The following is a 20,877-nucleotide window of genomic DNA, read 5'->3' on the forward strand; positions in this document are numbered from 1 at the left end:
GCGCTTTGCAATTATTATCTTATTTGATTCTCACAACAACCCTGGGAGGTAGTTGATGATAATGATGATGATGATGATGATGATGATAATAATAATAATGATAATGACAATTAACATTTATATAGTGCTTACTATGTGCCAGGCGTAGTGCTAAGGGCTTTACAATTATTATCGACCCTGGGAGGTAGGTGTTGTTATTCTCTCCATTTTACGGATGAGGAAACTGAGGCAAGCAGAGGTTAAGCGTCTTGTCCAGGGTTCACACAGCTATTAAGTGTCTGAGGCTGGATACGAACACAGGTCTTCTTGACTTCAGCACTATCCACCACACTATATAGCTAACTGTGTAGAATTGTTTGCACACTATTCTCCTCTTAGAATGTAAAGTCCCTGAGGGCAGGGACTGCGTTTTCGCTTTTCTTTGCATGTCTTCTACTTAGCATGGTGACAGGCACACAGGAAGGGCTCATTCGTTGTTCATCCTTCGTTCTCGAAGACGACCATGATGTAGGATAATAACTGCTTGTTGACTGCCATACCATCTTGCCCGCTACCCATTTCTACATTTTCACATAATGAATTAGGGACTGACATGTGGGTCCAAATGGTGATTCCTTCGTCACTGATGATGAATATAGATTGTTACAGAAACATGAACAGATGTGTCCTATTTTACATTTATTTGTTGATCTCTTGCCAGTTTCACCCATCTTAGGGACAATGGAACTCAATTTAGGTCTCATGCCAAGCTTTCTGTTTTTGCTTCAATTGCCTTTCATGGTTTAAAAATTCATTTATAATCTTCTGTCATACTACTTCAAAGTGTTTTACAAATGAATTTTGTATTATAAACCGCTTTTGGCTGCTATGCCTCTGCTTGGAAAGAGCAAGTGTTCTCTGGCTGAGGCAATTTCTGGGTTCTTTTTGAGAATTTAAATGACTTGTCCAAGGTCACACAGACAGCAAGTGGCAGAGCTGGAAGTTAAACCTATGAAGCAAAATCAAAATAGGATGCTTTCCACAGGATCACATGATATCCCGACATAACATTTTGTAGGAAATTGTTATAACCAAGGTCAATTCCTTTGCCTAGAAGTGGTGTGGTTCAGTGGGAAAGAACACTAGATTTGGAATCAGAGGACCTAAGTTTGAATTCCAGTTTTCTGTGTGACCTTGGGCAAGTCACAGCCTCTTGGGAATTTATTTTCCTCATCTGTACAGTAGTAGATTAGATGACTTTTCAGGTTCCTTTGGCTCTTGATCTATAACCCTGTGACCCTGTTTTCATTTTCCAATTTTTGGCACTGACAACTTGTACGAATAGCTCAGACTGGAGATATTGAAATTGTTCAGTGTCTTCTCTAGTCATTTTTTTCGGTCCCTGATTTTTGAAGGTTTATGGAAAAGTGTTATTTTATTTTGTTTTAGTTAATTTAATTTGAGATTGAGTCTTTCTATCATGCCCAGACTCCTCCTTTGTGTGCCCTTCTTTGCCTCCTCACCCCACTCACCATATTGGTACTGGACTTAGTGTGGATACCAGACTGGCTTAGCCCAGTGAAGCTCAGAACTCTGCTATTTTAGCAAAAGAAATATGTCTTCATTGCTTCTAAACCCCTGGAATAAAAGTTGTATTATGTATATGTGTATATATATATATATATATATATACACATACATAAACACACTCATATACACACCCTGTTGCTAGAAGTCACTACTTTAAAAATTCTTATTCGTAGACATGGTCATTAGCACAAGACATAGTAATCCAGTTCTTCAGGCTTAAATCACAAGCTGATTTCTTTCCTACACTTTTTATTACATCACTGCCATGACTGATGTTCTGCCAACTTAAAGACAGAAGTGCTCTGAATGCTCTGATTTTAAATCAGCTGGCATTATCTCCCCCAACATTCTATCAGTTTTCACCATATTCGACCCCTACCAGACTTCGTAAGTCCAAGAGAGAATGTCTTAAGCCTCAAGTTAATGTAATACTGCTTCAGATCTTCCTCTGAAGTCTTGTAAGGAACTTAATGGCCATGAAGAATTATCCTTTGTATATGAATAGGTAGTTTTCAGAGTCAGAGATTCAATCTATCAATAACCATTGGAATAAAGATTCTAAATCACTAGTAATTAGAGAAGTGAAAATTAATAAAACTCTGAGATACTATCTCACATCCATCATATTGGCTAAGTAGACCAAAAAGGAAAATGATAAATGCTGGAGGGGATGTGGGGAAATAGGGACACCATTGTACTGTTGGTGGAGCTACGAACTAGTCTAACCATTCTGGAAAGCACTTTAGGTTGTAACAACGATCACCTGTGAAAAGACTTAGCTGCTCTGATCAATCCAATGATTTAAGACAATTCCAAAGGACTCATGATGAAAAAATGCTATCCACCTCCAGAGAGAGAACTAATGAACTCTGAGTGCAAACTGAAGTATGATCTTCTCACTTTCTTTTGCTTTGTTTTGTGGTATGACTAATATGGAAATGTTTTGCATGATTTCACACATATAATTTTACCTTGGGCAAATCACTTAACCCTGTTTGCCTCAGTTTCCTCACTTATAAAATTAACTGGAGAAAGAAATGGCAAACCACTTCAGTATCTTTGCCAAATGGGGTCACGAACAGTCAGACATGACTGAAAATGCCTAAACACTCATCTTGCATCATGAGACCAAGTGTTGATACTTGGGAAGGGAATGAGCCTGACCAGTATCTCTGAAAGCTATATTTCAGGAAACTAAATGAAAGAGAGTTGCACTGAAATCAGGAGACCTGGGTTCTATTCTCTGAAATTTATCCTGGGATTCTGTATTTTCCTCTATAAAATGAGAGGGTTAGACAGGTGGTTTCTAAGTACTCTTTTAGCTCTAACAGATGTAAAGTTTGTAGTGTTTGCTTCTGTGCAAAAATTCCTTTTGAATTCTTTTTCCATCAGAAGCCAAATAAAATTTGAAATCCCACCATTAAACTAAATGAAACTTAATTTAATTGCCAAAGAACAAGCCAGACTCTACTGAGCCTGTTTAAAATGGCAGTGGGGCAGAGGATGTGTGCTCTTTTGTCAGACATCTCTCTGGTAACTTGAATCTAACCCTGAAGCTGGGGATGGGGGAAGGAGAGAAGAGAGTCAAAAGAGGCAGGAAGGATGGGCAGAAGATGTGAATGATGAAGAGATGGTACTCAGGAAGAGGGATTCATACTTGTCGGAGCAGCAGATAGAGTGGAAGGCAGAGAGAGAGGAGGAGGGAAGAGAATAAGAGGCAGGCCCAAGAATGTACTAGGGACTTTCTCAGCTCTCTTGGGAGATCACTGGCCTGTGAAAAGGCTCAAGTCCCTTTGGGGATTCTTCATCTGTGAAAGTTATGTAGTCTTTCCCAGGCCAGTGGCCCTCGTTGAAGAGAGCTGGGATGGTTCCCACCACGTTCTTGGTCCAGATACCCATTCTCTCCTATTCCATCCACTGAATTACTGATATCTGTATCACCAGAGTTCCACAGAAAAGATTAGCCAAGGGGGAGCACTGACCAAACTGAGGTTCACTCTGGCTATTGTCTCCGGAGTCCTCGGCACCAGGCCTGAGTCCCTACCAGGGAAGCTGCCCTCGCCTCAAACTTATATTCCTCACCTGCGACCTAGAATTTCCTTCTAGAGCCAGAGGCCTTGAGAGATTTTTCTCTGGTGGAAGGAATTTCCCCAGTGTTCCAGTGGGAGCACTCACGTCATTATAATAATGGCATACGTGTCTATGATTCCTTTTTTTTTGTTTTGTTTTTGTTTTTGCTGGCAATGGGGTTAAGTGACTTGCCCAGGGTCACACAGCTAGTAAATGTCAAATGTCTGGTCTGAGACCGGATTTGAATTCAGGTCCTCCTGACTCCAGGACTGGTGCTCTATCCGCTGCGCCACCTAGCTGCCCCTATGATTCTTGACAAAGTGCTTTTTTCACAACACTGCTATAAAGCACTTAGGGTAAGTACTATATCCCCCACTTTGCTGCTGCTACTACTACTACTACTACTACCACCACAAAAATAATAACAGACATTTTCATAGTGATGTCACGGTTGCAAAAACACTTTCTATACATGATCTCATTTGAGCATTATGACAATTCTGTGATATAGGTACTAAAGGATATTATTATTCCCATTTTGTAGGTAATGAAACTGATTTGCCCCAGGATATATGGCTAGTAAATGGCAGAGCCATGATCTGAACCCGAGCATCCACTCTTCCACTTATCACTCATGAAGAAAGGCCAGGTCTCTGTGGAGACCTAAGCCTAGGAACCTTCACCCTAAACCCTCCAGTTGTGGACCCCTTTGTAGCTCCATGACATCTTCATCATTCTGGATGGATGCTATGCATTTTAACTGGCCTCGCCCTAGAAAACTGCATTCCAGACCAGGTACAGACAAGCTGACTCATCTACCAGTGTGGCTTGTGCTTTTGAAACAGTAATTGCGCAATCTTCCCCTTCTTAGTTCAGGCTCCAAAAATTACATCTGTACTTTTAAGCCCCACTCTCAAATACCAATCCAAAACAGCGACATTCTCTGTCTAACCCCTCTTCTCCTGGACTTTGCCAAAGACCCAAACTGGAAAAATCACAGGATTTGAGAGCTGGGGAACTCAAAGATCATCTAGTCCAACTAGTCTCACTCAATGCAGGAATCTCCCTAAATCATTCTCAACAAGTGATCATGTAGCCTCTGTTCAAGCTCCTCTATTGATGGGGAACTCACTACCTATCAAAGTAGTCTATTCCATTTCCAGATGGCTCCAAGTATACTGCTCTTAATCCTTAGTGCTGTCATGATAGCTGAGAACCAGAAATAGCTTTTAAGCAGTAAAGTATAGTGGGAAGAAAACTGAACATGAAATCAGAAGACTTGAATTTTAGTCCTGCTTCCAATACTCATGAGCCATATGACCTTGGGCGAGTCATTTAATGTCTCTGAGCCTCAGTTTCCTTTTCTGTCAGAATATTGGACTAGACGGTCTTGAAGATCCCTTTCAGCTAGAATAGCCTGTCATTTTGTGGGATCCAAGTTCAGAAGGCAATTGACTTGCTGAAAGATTTCACTCCCACTCCAATGCTTTGATTCCCCTTTTACAGAGAGGGTAAAAGTCATTAAATAGATATTTATGGGGGGGGTTGGTTTTTTTTTTGCTTAGGCAGTTGGGGTTAAGTGACTTGCCCAGGGTCACACAGCTAGTAAGTGTCAAGTGTTTGGTCTGAGGTCACATTTGAACTCAGGTCCTCCTGACTCCAGGGCCTGTTCTCTATCCACTGCGGCACCTAGCTGCCCCTAAATAGATATTTATGAAGATAGATACTGTGCTAAGCGCTGGTGATACAAAGAAAGACAAAAGACAGTACTTTCTCTCAAGGAGCTCACAGTCTAATAGGGTAGGCAACAAGTGTGAGGCTGTCAATAATGGTCAGTTCTCCAACAGAAAGCTAAATCTCCTAACTGGGACTCTAATTCCTAAGTATCATTTAGTTCTCCAGGGATGACAGTTTCCCTCTGAACACTGAAGCAACTGAATCCCTTCCTAATCTAATCTCATGTCTAACCAACCCCGAATTTTAGGTGAGTATCTGGCCCAAAGACCTTAGAAATGAAAATGTTAGTTCGAGATGTAGCATAAACTATCCCCAGAGGGCAGAGACCATTCGCCTAGTGGCCTGTAGGAGGAGGTTACATTTGTGTCCTTTTAGGAGAAGTGAGTGAGGAGCATAGTGTAATGGAAAGGACCCTAGATTGGATGTTGGGAGATCTGAGTACTAGTGTTGATTCTACCAACAAGTAGTTGTGTTACCTTGGGCAAATGACTTTACCTCTCAGGGCCTATGTTTCCTCTTCCATAAAATGAGGTTAGATGAAATGATTTTGTAAGGTCTTTTCCAGGACTAAAAACAGGGACCTGAGGGCATCGGAAAGTGCCTTTGCCTGTCCTGCTCTGGAAAAGTTGACCCATCCTGGTCCTAAGGAAACTGGAAACCCTGACCCATTCAGGAGCACTGGTTCACCTTACACAAGGCAAAGGTCTGAATAAATGGCTCCTGGCTGCTGGAGAGTCCCAAAGGACTGACCTATGGGGAACTAGAGTACACATGAATCAGGGAGGAAATGAGAACCTTGTTGGTCTACACTTAGCATAAATCTCCTCCAGTACAGGCTCCTTTGGGTTCCTCTGGTCACAAGGACAGGTTCAGAGAAGTGGATATGCTTTAGGGTCTCAGAACCTTCCTATATGGTGGAAGCTGGAATGGAGGCAGGTGTACTCAGCAGTGTGAGTAGTATGACATAGTGGAGTCGTAGATCTGGAGTCGAAAGATCTGGGTTCAAATCCTGATTTCACCATTTACCACCTGTTTGACCTTGGTAAGGTCACAACTTCTCTGGGCCTCAGTTGACTTATCTCTAAAATGAAGGTGCTGGACCAGAAGACCTCTAGGGCTCATTTGAGATCAAAATCCATGGTCCTATGCATTTAAGCGGCTACCAGGCACAAATCAGCCACATCCCCTCTGTAGTTAGGTCTTTTTGTTCTCAGCTCACACAGGACCAGTGAAGAGAAACTGTGGGGAGCTGTGTGGTACAACCTAGTATACATCCACCCAAATGCACCTGACCTGATCAGAGCCCCAGGGGCTACAGACCAGATCATGCATGTCACCTCATTGTCAGGAAGTCCCTGTAGTTAAGGCTAGAGTTCACATGGCAAGCTCCATCCTCTTGTTTCTTTACATCACAGTTCACTACCACCTCCTCCAGGAAGCCTTTTCTAATTAATTCCTTTCCATTTTCTAAACTGAAGCATAATCCTTACCCTACTCCTCTCCCTTAAAGCACTTTTCAAATAACAGTACTGATCTGTATGCATTATTATCTGCCCAGATTATATGCTCCTTGTGGTCAGGGACCACTTTTCTACATGTCTAATAGCCTAGTACCAGCCTAAACAATCTGTATTCAAACAATATTCATTGATTTGCAGGCCCAACTCCTCACTGACCAGGTCTTCAGCCTTAAGTAGTCATGGGAGAAACGTACAAGGCAGCTCATTCTGCTCTCTAAAAGATACTGTGAATACCTATTTCCTCATCTATAAATAAAACAGATTTTTAAAAAATTTATGCTCTTTATATAAAACAAAAATATCTGCCCTCTCTTCCTCACATAGTTGCTATAAGGATGAAATAAGATAATGTATATGACAGCATTTTTTTTTTAATTTGTAAGGCTCTGTATGGATGGAACGTGGTAGTCTCATTCTCAGCCTCCTCTCATGCCAAGAACATCTGGAGGGAGTTTGGTTCTCCTGGAAGGATGGCTGTTTATCCCATGAGCATCACAGCAGGAGACTGGAAGTGTGGGGACCTGGGCTCTAGCTCCAGCTTGGCCACTGACTTGCTGCATGCCCTTGAAGTCACATTACTTCTCTCACTATCAATTTTCTCTTTTTCAAAATGAAGAGCTTGAGTTAGATAATACCTGTAGTATTCACCTCATAGGGTTGTTGTGAGGTTCAAAGGAGATAGTATTGATAGGTAAAGCACTTTGCAAAATAAAGTGATACATATACGCATAGATATTTACATATGTGTATGTATATATGTGTGTTTATATCTATATCATATATATATCTATATCAAGGCATGTACATGTATGTATATATGTATGTATGTATGTATGTATAGTTACATATATCCAGTCAAATTTATATGTATATGTGTGTATATACACACATATACAGCCACATATGTATGTATGCATGCATGTATGCATGTGTGTATCTCAATATAGATAAGTAGATTTGATTGTCTATATGACTTTCATTGGTGTAGAGAACTCCCAAGGAGGAAATTCTCTATTAATGCAAGAGTCAGCGTCTTCTCTGGAAATGATAGCCAGAGAGCTATCTAGACTTGCCCTGGGTGACACAGCCAGTATGTGTGAGAGGAAGGACTTGAACTCAGGTCTCTCTGACTCTGAGGCTGGCTTTCCATCTACTTAGATAAAACTGCTACTTGTACTCTTATCTTACTATAGATAATCACCAAGAAATTTATGTCATGAATTTCATTAGTTCCCTACACAGCATGCCACACTGTGTCTTAAAGCACACTATAAATGTTAGTTATGGTTATTATTAGGTGCTCTCTAAGGTTCCTTTGCACTCTAACATTCTCTGTTCCATTCTAAGCTCTGTTCCAGTTCAGATGTTCTGTATGCTCAGGTCTTTAGAGCTCTAACACTCTGATTCTGTCATCTTCCAGAACTGCTGTTATAATGCCATCCTTGTCCTCTGCTGGCAGCCTCAGCAACTTTGACCATTTTGGGCACAGGGCTAAGACCCTGAGTCACTCCTCTCCCTTCCTTCCTATCAGCAAGTTCCCAGATTTCTTCCTTCTCCCATTTTCCAACCCTAGAAATGATAACTTGGTAGGGTAAATTGGTCATCAACTTACCTTTGAGATCTCAGAGCTTTCTTATGAAGATACCTCACTCAAGCTGAAAGAGACAGGAAGGTCTCCATTCTTAAGCCCCTCCTGGAGCCCAGACTTAAGAGCAAAGAAAGGAGAAATGTCATAGTTCAGTCTGATACTTTAAGTTCCTTCACATCTTTACATCTGACCTAGAAGGCAGATGGATGTACAGGGATGCTCTGACTCTGGAAAGACGCTATCCCAGCTTCAGTGGTAACTGCCAAGCATCTTCAGTGTCTTACCAGAAACCCAAAAGTCTCCAGTACCAAAAGTCCCAAAAGATCTTCCCTCATCACAATCATGCAAGGGTTTGAGCTGAGGGAGAAAGATGCCAGTGGATCTTCTGTTCTAGTCCCTGCCGCATCCCCTGTATACCATTCTCATCTTGAACTCTTCATCTCTTCCTGTGTTGGGGCTGTGACTACCTTCCTGTAAGAGTTCAAAAGCCAACAGCCTGAAAGACAAATAATTGAGCTGAGTCTGCCCCCAGCCCAGCTTCCTGGATCAGCCACCAGCCCGATAAGTTGAGAGGGCAGATGGTGATGCTGAAACCATTCTTTATTCTTAGAGCCAAAACCCTGCACAAACTCAAACAGGGTTCCAAGGAGGAATCAAGTAAAGTTTTCAGTCCTAATGAAAGAAACACAATCCCAAAGCTGTTGACTTTCCTCTTTATCTGCCCTGAAAAAAAAAGGGGAAGAGAAAAAGAAAGCATCAATGTTAATATGCATATTGGACAAGTGGAGATACTGAGATAGAAATGTTGAAAGTAAAAACCAGAGTGCTGCTGATCTGAAATACTCTCAAACCCTGAATAGCTCCTAACTCCTCATCCTGTAATGTTATTCCTCTATCTTCAGCACTGGTTGAGCTGCTATTCTAGAACTGGGCCCAGCTCAGACTCTTGGCAGGCAAGGCTCCATGGCAAGGGTCCTTAACCTTTTCTGTCTCAGGGATCCATTTGGCAGTTTGGTGAAGCCTTTGGACTTGGAGTAATATTTTAAATGCATGAAGCAAAATGCATGGAATTGCAAAGGAAACCATATATTAAAATAAAGAGGTACTTTTTCCCCATTCAAGTTTAAGGATCCCCTGAAATCTACGCACAGACTTCCTGGGGGGGTGTCTGTGGACCCCAGGTTAAGAACCTCTGCCTTTGGGAAGTTAACAATATTCTTTGCCAGACCCAGAAGGACAAAGGAGCCTTTCTGAAAATGTCAGCTTTGCAGGGTTTTGGAAGACTACCTTTGAATGCTCCTTGTGGCCAGGGACCATTTTTCTATGTGTCTAATAGCCTAGTTCTAATGCCTTTTCTGTGTTTGCGAGACAACATAACTTCTTTCTCTCCCCAGTACAACAGCAAAGACAATTACAATACAAATCATTAAGCATTTCTTAAACACTTACTGTTTAACCAGCACTCTGGCGGGCAATGGGAATGACACAAAGTTTAGATAAGACTTGGTCTCTGCTTTCAAGTTCAGAGTCTAGCAGAAGATAAAATACCAACAGAGAGGGTTATAATACACATGGCAAGGGCATCCAGATTATAAATTGTAGAGATGAGGGAATTACAGATTAGAGGGAAAATTATAGGGAAACCAAGAAACAGCAGAGTTTAGAGACTTGCCCAAGACAGCTAAGGAACATAACACAGACCCAACTGTGTGAAGTCTGAGAGGGCAGGTTGTTATGAATGTGGAATGGGAGTGTGGAAGTCTCCAACATAATTGCCACTCAATTTGAAACAAATAGCTTGGGAATTGCTAAGTATCTTGCCCATCTTCCTCTTCCCAAGAACAAATAATTCTAATCCAGGAACTCAGAATGTCAGGGTTGGGAGACATCTCAAACCTCAAAGACCTTCTAGTCTAACCCCCCCCCCCAATTTTGTGGAAAAGGGAACTAAGACCCAGAGAGAATGACCTCTCCAAGGTCACACAGCTAGCAGCCCATATTCCTATAACACTTCGTAGTTTAACAAAGCACTTCTCCTCACAATCAGCTTGTCTGATAGGTAGGACAAATATGTTACTTCTGCTTTTATAGAAGAAAAACACGGAAGACGCTAGCATAATTGCTAGAAAGCTGCTTTAAAGTCCAGAAGTCCTGAATTCAAACCCCATCTCTGGCTGTGTGACCCTAGGCAAGTCACTTAATTTCTTTGTGTTTTAGGCACCTCTCTAATACTATAAGTTGCAGAGAAAGTGTCAACCTGCATTAGGACAGGGAGTTCCCTTACCTGGGAGTTCTTTATACCATGAAACCATAGATCTGCTCCTCATTTCTATTTTACAGATGGGGAAATTGAGGGACAAGGAGGTTGACTGACTTGTAGTCGAGCTAGAATTTGAGCCCAAGTCTTCTGACTCCAAGGCCTATGTGCTCTCCACTATGCCACACTATTGCTCTGGTAAACTCCTTTCCTTATTGCAGTATAATTCAACCCTTTCATTATTTTTTTGTTCATTTGTTCAACAAATATTTACTGAGTACATAGTATGTACAAGATGCTGTGCTAATTAACATGTGGGATATAAAATTGTACAAAACCTAGTTCATACCTTTAAGGAATATCCTGCCATATTTACCATGTTGGTAGCACAACTTGAACCCACATTCAGCCTTAAAATAGAATCTTTTAGACTTTACTGTGACTTACAAATGGAGACATACGAAAGCAGGCAGCCTAGAGGAGGGAGGAAACCACAAGTCTCTGGGCTAAGGACCTTGCTGCTATTTGTCACCATGATGGGAGAGAGGCCCACAGTCACTAGACATTCAGTTTTATCCACCTTATCCTAACTTTATTTTATGGGTGGATGAAAACTCGATGTGTACAATCACAAGCACATTCACAGCACGGTTGCATGCTTTGCTGAACTTTGACCTTTCCCTCCCCAGTCAGTAATCTGAGAATTTTAGGGTCAGGAGAGAGGGGAGAATCTGCCTGCACTGGAATTTCTCAATTTCTCTTAGATCCTTGGGCAAACTGCCTTAACTCTGTCTCTCAGCTACCTCTTTACCCCCCAACTCTGAACCGGCTTTGAGGGACAGAGGAAGCCCAAGATGATTTTCAACTGGGGGCTTTCTACCTACTTCACAACTGTGGTCAGTAAACCAGGACAGCACCAGTTTAACCTTCATTTACTCGAAGATAAAACCCTAATACTTCCTGCCTGTGGTGGAAGAGGCTTGCAGGAAAGGATCTCATTGACAGTACCCTGTATCTGGTATGTGGTATTTGGCCCTATCAAATGTCTTGCTGTATACATTCCTTCATCACTCAGAGTGCAACTTAATTTTTTTAGTGTATTTCTTTATTTTTATTGTGATAAGATGTCATCTTCCGAAAGGGAGTATAAGAGGATGTTGATATTGCTGTGTAAACCCATATTTCTCTGATAGATCAAAAAAAAAAAAGCAGTCTTCCCTCTCCCAAAGGGCGTGGGCCAATGATTCAGCACCATGAGGAAGGGAAGTGATTGGAAGCAATAGTCACTGTCACTGGTGATCAATAAAACTTGGGCATCCCTGTTAACATTAAGAATTATCAAAACTCCAATACCCTTTGGGTCTTCCAATATTCTCTACTTCCCCTCAGTGCCAGAGGAAGTAGATTTCATTAACAAACCTAACCCCTCTACTCATTCTTGATCTCACTCTTGCATCTCTTGTATCTTGCACGGGCCTCTCCCTCTCACCTACATCTTCCTCTCTACTGACTCCTTCCTCTATGCCTACAAAAATACTCCATTCTGCCATATTCCAAACAAACACTTCATTTGTCTCTGCAATCTCCCCACCCAAGTTGTCTCTTTCAGCTCTCCTCCACTCCTACATTTCAAGAAAGAGAAGTCTGTCTTTACAACCTCCACTTTATCACCATCTACCTGCCCCTTAACACCTTGCTCCCTGGTTTTGTCTCTGCCACTTTACTGAATCTGCTCTCTCAAAGGTCACCAACAAATGACTTCCTAATTACCAAATCCAATGAGCCCTCTACGGTCTTCATTTTCCTTGACCCCTTCTCTGTCCTTGATGCTTTCTCCTCCATAGGCTTCTTTGGCGTGGCTAGATCCTGATTCTCCTATACTCTCTGACCACCCTTTTCAGGTTCTTTTACTGGTTTCTCTTCATTCTCCCACCTCCTGAGTGCACAGCTCCCAAAAGGTCATTTTTTTCTTTCTTTATACTCTCTTCCTTGATGTTCGTATTCACTACCTTGGCTTCCATCATCTCTATGCAGATAACTCCCAGATCTTTACTTCCAGCTTGGACTTTGAGTATTACTCTTACACCACTAATTAGACAAGCTGTACCTCAATGTCCTGTCTATACCCCAAATTCAACATGTCCAAAAGAGAACTCATCCAGAGAGGTTATTTTCCCCCTCCAAAAGCTGGTCCTCCTTCTAGTACCCCTAGTTATTCTGATATAATACATCTTCTATTATATGCCTACCATGTGGATGGAACCACATTTCCCCATACGCAGACTGAAAAACTCAATGATATTCTTGACTTTTCATTCTATTCTCCTATCCGTCCAAATAGCTACCATGTCCAAACCATCATAATTCCTCTCCCATATATCCCTTTCTTTCAATTAATACCACTACCATCTTAGTTCAGGCCCTCATCACCTCTTGCCTGGGCTACTATTAATAGCTTCCTAACTGGTTTCCCTACCTCCAGTCTCTCTCCTCTCTAATCCATCCTTCATACTGCTGTAAATTTTATCAATGCAAAAGAGAAGAAGAGAAGGAGAAGGGAACAAGCATTTATTAAGTGTCTATTATGTGCCAGGCACTGTGTTAAAAGCTCTATAAATATTATTTTATTTGATCCTCACAACAACCCTGGGAGATAGGTGTTAATAGTATCCCTATTTTACAGTTGAGGAAAATGAGGAAGACTAAGGTGCCCAAGGTCACATAGCTGGTGTCTGAAGCTAGAGTTGGACTCAGGTCTTTCTAGACTCCAGGCCTAAGCACTCTATCTATTGTGCCACCTAGCTGCAAAGGTCTAACAGTGTCACTCCTATACTCAAAACCTTTATGTGTGCCCTAAGGAGACAAAAGAGAAAAGAAAGGTGATATATATATGTGCATTTGTGTGTGTGTGTGTGTATCTATATATCCTTTCTTTTCTGTCTTTGATCTCCTTAGAGTATACACACATACACACACACACACACACACACACATACACACACATACACATTTATATTTATATACATATGTACTCACATATATACATACACAAAAGAATATACACACATATAAGCTTTCTTTTATATATAGTCTTTATACATGTATATGTGTGTATGTATACATATATACACACAATGACTACAATCATAAATTAAAAATAATACTAACAGACAGCAAAACTCGAATTAACTGGTGAATAATCTTGGTCCTGGAGAGCAGACGCTGAGACTTCTTTCCCTTATCTCATTAGAGAGGCATCAGACTACAGAAGCAGGACGTTGCATACATAGTTAGACATGGTCATTTTGTCGGTTGGTTTTACTTAACTGTCTTCTTTGTTACAAGGGAGGGTCCAATGGGAAGGAGATAAATCAGGAAATGATTATGGGGTAAAAAACATAAAGCACCAATAAAGCTTACTTGAAAAAACCTTCAGTGGTTCCCCATTCTCTATACTGAATAACATATATACTAGTCTGTCACTTAAGATTCTTTATAATTTGGTTCTAACTTACTTTTCCAGCCTCTGTAGCCAATCAATCAATCATTTATAAATGCCAACAGTACAAGGCACTATGCCAGAGTCTTTAGATCAAAGACAAACATTTAATAGTTTCTGCCTTCAAGAAATTTACATTCTTTTGGAGGGAAACAACACATCCACATATTCATATACATAAAATATAAATAAAAGATAAGTTCGAGGAGGAAGCATTAGAAACTGGGGGTAGGGAATGGGGGGAGGGTTAGAAAAGACCTTATGCAGAAGAGGGTTTGAGCTGTGTTTTGAAGGAATTGGGGGTGGGGTTCTGATGTGGGGATTCAAGAAGACAATACCCTCCAGACATGAAAGCTAAGTCTTGGGGATGAAAGATAGAATATTATGTGTGAGGAAGAGCAGTAAGACCAGTTTGGCTAGACCGAAGAGTGTATTAAGGGGACTAATAGATAATAAGGATGGATAGGGAGGGTGTGGCCAGGTTGTGAAGGATTTTAAATGCCAAACAGAGGAGCTATATTTGAGGAGGAGTAAGAGGGAGCCACTGGGAAGACAGTCTTGCTTTAGGAAAATCATTTTGGCCACTTTGTGGAGAAAGGGTTGGAGAGGGAAAAGCCTTGAGACAGGAAGACCAGTTAGAAGGTGATTTCAATAGTCCAGGAGGAGGTGATTAAGTTGTATGCCTTTATGTGCACTTAATACTATCCTAATCTTTCTTTCCTATGTCCATGCCTTTTCATACCCTTTGATGACATGGTAAGTCAAGGAATAGAGCATTTTTTTCTGAGGCTCTAGTGTAGAGATCTCCAAATAAGGGGTAAGGGAGAAACACCAGGGCCAAAAATAAGGGCAGTAATAGTTTTGGGGCCTAGACAGGAACTTTTTCACTAAAGGGGGAGAGAAGGATTGGAGTGGGCAAGACAGACTTTGCCTGAACACGTCCAGAGGGGTCAAGGAAAGGTATCTCAAGAATGACTGAGCTCAGGAGATATAATAATTGTCGAAATAACTGACATGAATGGATTCAGAGCTAGAAGGAGTCTTAGAAGTCATTCACTTCAACTCCTTTATTTCACAAATGAGAAAATTGAGGCTCATACAGGCTAAATGATTTTGCCAAGGTCACACTACCTTTAAGGTCCCAGTAGAGCTTGGAATCAAACTTATCTTCTGCATCCAAATCCAGTTCAAGTATTAGAAAGCATCTGACATACATGTTTTCATTGAGCTTTGCAGGAACCCCAAGAGGTAGGTACTGAGGGTGTTGCCCCAATTTTATAAATGAGGAAATTAAGGCTCAGAGATTTTAAGTGATTTTTTTTGCAGTCACATAGTTGGTGAGTGTCAACTGCTGAAACCCAACCAAGGATGGGGAGCCTGAGCCTAGACTCATAATTGAATGCTAGAGAGGAAGCATGGAGGAATGGATGGAGAGCCATTCTTTCTTTTTAAAATTTTTAACATTTTTATTTAAAGTTTTGAGTTCCAAATTCTATCCCTCCTTCTCTTCTCCCCTCCCTTAGATGGTAAGCAATCAGATATAGGTTATACATGTGCAGTTATATAAAACATTTCTATTTTAGATATTTTGTAGAAGACTCAAATAAAAGAAAAAAATGAAAGAAAGTAAGTGAAAAATAGCATGCTTCAGTCTGTATTCAATTAGTATCAGTTACTTCTCTGGAGGTGGATAGTATGCTCCATCATTAGTCCTTTGGGATTGTCTTAAATCATTGTATTGCTAAGAATAGCTAAGTCATTCACAGTTCTTCATCTGACAAAGTTGCTATTACTGTGTACAATGTTCTCCTGGTTCTATTCACTTCACTATGCATCAGTTCATGTAAGTCTTTCCAGGTTTTTCTGAAGTCATCCTGCTTGTCATTTCTTATAGCACAATAATATTCCATTACAATCATATGCCATTAACCATTCCCCAAAATTCCTTTGATTTCCAATTCTTAGCCACCACAAAAAGAGTTGCTATAAATATTTTTGTACAAATAGGTCCTTTTCCCTTTTTTTTGAGGGGGGGGGGTGTCTTTGGGATATAGACCGAGCAATGGTATTGTTGGATCAAAGGGTATGCACAATTGTATGGCCCTTTGGGCATAATTCCAAATTGGAGAGCCATTCTTGAAGAGAGAAAGACTTGGGTTCAAGTGTTGCTTCTGATTCTTACTATGTGACCCTAAGTAAATCACTTCATCTCTTAGTGCACTAGGCAACTCTCTGAGACTATAAATTATAGAGAAGGTGTCAGCCTATATTGGTTTAAGAAGTCCCCTCACCTAGGGATGTCTATATCAATGAAATCACAAGCCCAGTCCTTATTCCCCAAGATTTAGTAGCCCAGCCACCAATAAATCCACGGCAAGTGAAATGAGTTAATATCAATTACTCAGACTAGGTAAAAGGTTAGGTAGAATAGAGCTAAGAATTGCCTATAGTTGGCATTAGGGACCAGTATTAAAAAATAAGACCCCTTGAAATCCATGAAACTTTTCCTTTCATCTATACTGTATTCCCTCTGCCCTACACAACATTCCCCCTACCCCCATCCTATCAGTGAACAGTGCTTCACAGTAAATCCATTTAAAAAATGCTTGGGGAAGGGGGTGGAGCCAAGATGGCAGAGCACAGGCCAGGACCCAACTAAACTCCCCTCCAAACAACTTTAAAATTACACCCCAAGTCAAACTTTGGAGCAGAAAGCCACCAATAAATAGGTCAGAGGGAGACATTTTTCCAGCCTAAGACAACTTAGGAGGTCCACAAGAGAGATCTGTGATAATGGGCACAGGCCCAGAGAGTGGCAGGAGTACCAGTGGTGGGACTCAGAGGCATCCGAAACAGTAGCAGCAGCAGATTTGGGAGCTCTAAGCCCAGAGACCATGAAAGGGTTGGACAACTGGTCAGAAAGCAATTACAAAGGAACCTTTGCAGGCATTGGATCTAACTAGTGCTGACTGGCAACTCTATTGCCCACAAGCAGTTCTGGGTCTCAGTTCCAGGACTGAGAAGAGTGCTTGTGATTGGTCACAAGGGAGCAGGGACCACAGGAACACTAATATTTGTAACTGTAGGGGAGCAGGGGCCCTTCCTGTGTAAAGACCATAGCAGACCAGGAGAGCAATGACCATACCTCTCCCAGGACAACACCATTTTGGAAGCACCAAAAACTTGCAGACCCCCAGAACTAGCTCTGAAAATGGCAAGAAAAAGCCTGAAACTTGGCACAGTGACTCCTTTACCTGCAGGTGAACAGAGCTCAACTTTAACATAATATTCAGAGTGAAAAAATAGGCTGAGAAAATGAGCAAACAACAACAAAAAAGAACATGACCATAAAAAGCTACTACAGTGACAGGTTAGAACAAGAAATAAATCTAAAAGAAGATAACAATGTGAAAACAGCTATAAGTAAAGCTTCAAAGAAATATGTTAATTGGACCCAAGGCCAGCAAGAATTCCTGGAGGAGTTAAAGAAAGATAAGCGTGGTAAAAGAAAAATTGGGAAAGGAAATAAGAATAATGTGAGAAAATCATGAAAAGAGGCCCCTCAAAAATACTGAAGAAAATAACACCTTGGAAAAAACAAAATTGGCCTAATAGTAAATGAGGCACAAAAATTCACTGAAGAAAAGGACTCTTTTAAAAGCAGAACAGGTCAAACAGAAAGGGAATTCACTGAAGAAAAGAATTCTTTAAAAAGCAGAATGGGTGGGGCAGAACCAAGATGGCAGAGTAAAAGCGGTGACTCCCTTGAGCTCTCCCCCAAACCCCTCCAAATACCTGTAAAAAATTACTCTAAACAAATTCTAGAGCAGCAGAACCTACAAAAAGACAGAGTGAAACAAATTTCCAGTCCAAGACAACCTGGATGGTTGATAGGAAAGGTCTGTTGCACCAGACTGGGAGAGGAGTGCAGTTCAGTGTGAGCTGCACAGGCAAAGATGGGGCCAGAGCAAACCTGGAGCAGTAATCAGGGGACTGAATTGTGAGCAGCTGTGGTGGTTTCCAGACTTCTCAACCCACAAACACCAAAGACAACTTAGAAAGTCAGTGGGAAAGGTCTGTCAGACCTGAGTGAGAGAGGAGCACAGTCCAGCCCTGGCCCTAGCGCAGTTCCAGGGTGGTGGCCACAGCTGCAGCAGTTGCTTCCGGAGCTCTCAGCCCACAGAAGGTGGAGGGATCGAGTGGCTATTCAGAGGGGGATTGCAGGGATCTCTTTCCCGGTGCTGAAGCAGGACTCTCTTGCTTTGCCCATGCTTGGACCTGGGTTGCAGTCCGGAGGTGAGGAGGAATGTTGGCATGGTAGGTTAGAGAAGGAATCCTTCACACAGTTCCAAGGCAGAAAAGAGTGCTTGTGGTCACTCATAGAGCACAGCATAGGCCAGGAGAGGAGTAAACACCTCTCCTTTGATCATACCACCTTGGAAGAACTGAAAACTTACAGCACCCTAGAAGTATCTCTAAAAACAGCTGCACAAAACCTCTGAAGCTTGGGACAGTACACCCTCCAAACTGGAAGCAGAACCCTGCCTTAACAAAGCATTTAAAAGTCAAGTAATTGGCTGGGAATATGAACAAACAGTGGGAAAAAAACTCAAACTATGGAATCTCACTTTAGTGACAAAGAAGATCAAGACATGCACTCAGAAGAAGACAACAAAGTCAAAGCTCCTACATCCAAAGCCTCCAAGAAAAATTTGAATTGGTCTTAGGCCATGGAAGAGCTCAAAAAAGGATTTTGAAAAGCAAGTAAGAGAAGTAGAGGAAAAATTGGGAAGAGAAATGAGAGCGATGGAAGAAAATCATGAAAAAGAAGTCAACAGCTTGATAACAGAGACCCAAGGGGCAGCTAGGTGGTGAAGTGGATAGAGCTCTAGTCTTGGAGTCGGGAAGACCTGAGTTCAAATCCAGCCTCAGACACTTGACACTTGTTAGCGATGTGACCTTGGGCAAGTCATTTAACCCCAACTGCCTCAACAAAAGGGAAAAAAACGCAACAAATTAATAAATAAAGAAGACCCCAAAAAAATACTGAAGAAAATAACACCTTAAAAAATAGCCTAACCCACATGGCAAAAGAGGTCCAAAAAGCCAATGAGGAGAAGAATGCCTTAAAAAACAGAATTGGCCAAATGGAAGAGGAAGTCCAAAAGCTTACTGAAGAAAATATTTCCTTACATATATGTATAGCCTATATCAGATTGTGTGCCATCTTGGGGAGGGAGGTGGGGAGGGAGAAGGAGAAAAATTTAAAACTCAAAAGCTTATGGAAGTGATGGTTGATAAATCAAAATAAAATAATTTTTTAAAAAAAGAAAATACTTCCTTAAAAATTAGAATGGAGCAATGGGAAGCTAGTGACTTTATGAGAAATCAAGTCATTGTAAAACAAAACCAAAAGAATGAAAAAAATAGAAGACAATGTGAAATATCTCATTGGAAAAACAACTGACCTGGAAAATAGATCCAGGAGAGAAAATTTAAAAATTATTGGACTTTCTGAAAGCCATGATCAAAAAAAAGAGCACAGACATCATCTTTCAAGAAATTATCAAGGAAAATTGCCCTGATATTCTAGAACCAGAGGGTAAAATAGAAATTGAAATTATCCACTGATTCCTTCCTGAAAGAGACCCCTCAAAAGAAAACTCCTAGGAATATTGTAGCCAAATTCCAGAGTTCCCAGATCAAGGAGAAAATATTGCAAGCAACCAGAAAGAAACACTTTAAGTATTGTGGAAACACAATCAGGATAACACAAGATTTAGCAGCTTCTACATTAAGGGACCAGGGGGCTTGGAATATGATATTCCAGAGGTCAAAGCAGATAGGATTACAAGCAAGAATCACCTACCCAGAAAAACTGAGTATAATCCTTCAGTGAAATAGAAGACTTTCAAGCATCCTTGATAAAAAGACCAGAGCTGAATAGAAAATTTGACTTTCAAATACAGGACTCCAGGGGAGCATGAAGAGGTAAACAGGAAACAGAAATCATAAGAGACTTATTAAAGTTGAACTGTTTGCATTCCTGCATAGAATGATGATATTTGTAACTCATGAGACCTTTGTCAGTATTAGGGTAGTTGGAGGGAAAAAAATTATATGGATGTAGAGGGCCGATCTTAAGAGTCTGATATGGATTTAAGATCCAGGACAGAGTTTGACCTTTGCCCAGGCTTTTACCCTAAGGACTCAATAATTAAGAAGCACAGCTCTCCAATCTCTCCCTGTTAGGAGGTTCCTGAGACATTCCTTCTCACTCTTTGAACCTTAGATTTACATATTCACTCCTCTATACAGGTGCCAGGAAAAAGTCTTGGAATTTACAACTCTATCTAGGACCTCTGATAAGGAGGAAATGTATGTTATCACATCCTTAGCAGATGTTTCAGGAGTGTCTCACGGGGAGGACTCTGAAGTTAGGATGGATTTTCTCTATATATCCTGTACCCTCAGAAAAATAAACTGAGTCAGTTTTTCTGCTCCACCTGGTCCACTTCTTCATGTCTTATTTCACGCCTTTCCGTTCAGTGTACTTTCTGGTTGCGGGCAACATACGGATAGATAGATAGATAGATAGAGATAGACAGACAGACAGACAGATAGATAGATAGATAGA

General features: G+C 41.1%; 1 protein-coding gene across 1 annotated transcript in view; it reads right to left on the minus strand.

Annotated features, from left to right (window-relative positions):
* NLRC3 (NLR family CARD domain containing 3) overlaps nucleotides 1-9,178 on the minus strand; it is a 62,623-nt gene extending 53,445 nt beyond the window's left edge. Inside the window, 1 exon segment of the mRNA XM_020995660.2 lies at nucleotides 8,509-9,178. The gene's annotated coding sequence lies outside the window, so the exon portion shown is untranslated.
* Nucleotides 9,179-20,877: the final 11,699 nt, after the last annotated feature.

This window comes from Phascolarctos cinereus, unplaced genomic scaffold (assembly GCF_003287225.1).
Source record: "Phascolarctos cinereus isolate Bilbo 61053 unplaced genomic scaffold, phaCin_HiC Scaffold_4;HRSCAF=312, whole genome shotgun sequence".
NCBI classification, from domain to species: Eukaryota; Metazoa; Chordata; class Mammalia; order Diprotodontia; family Phascolarctidae; genus Phascolarctos; species Phascolarctos cinereus.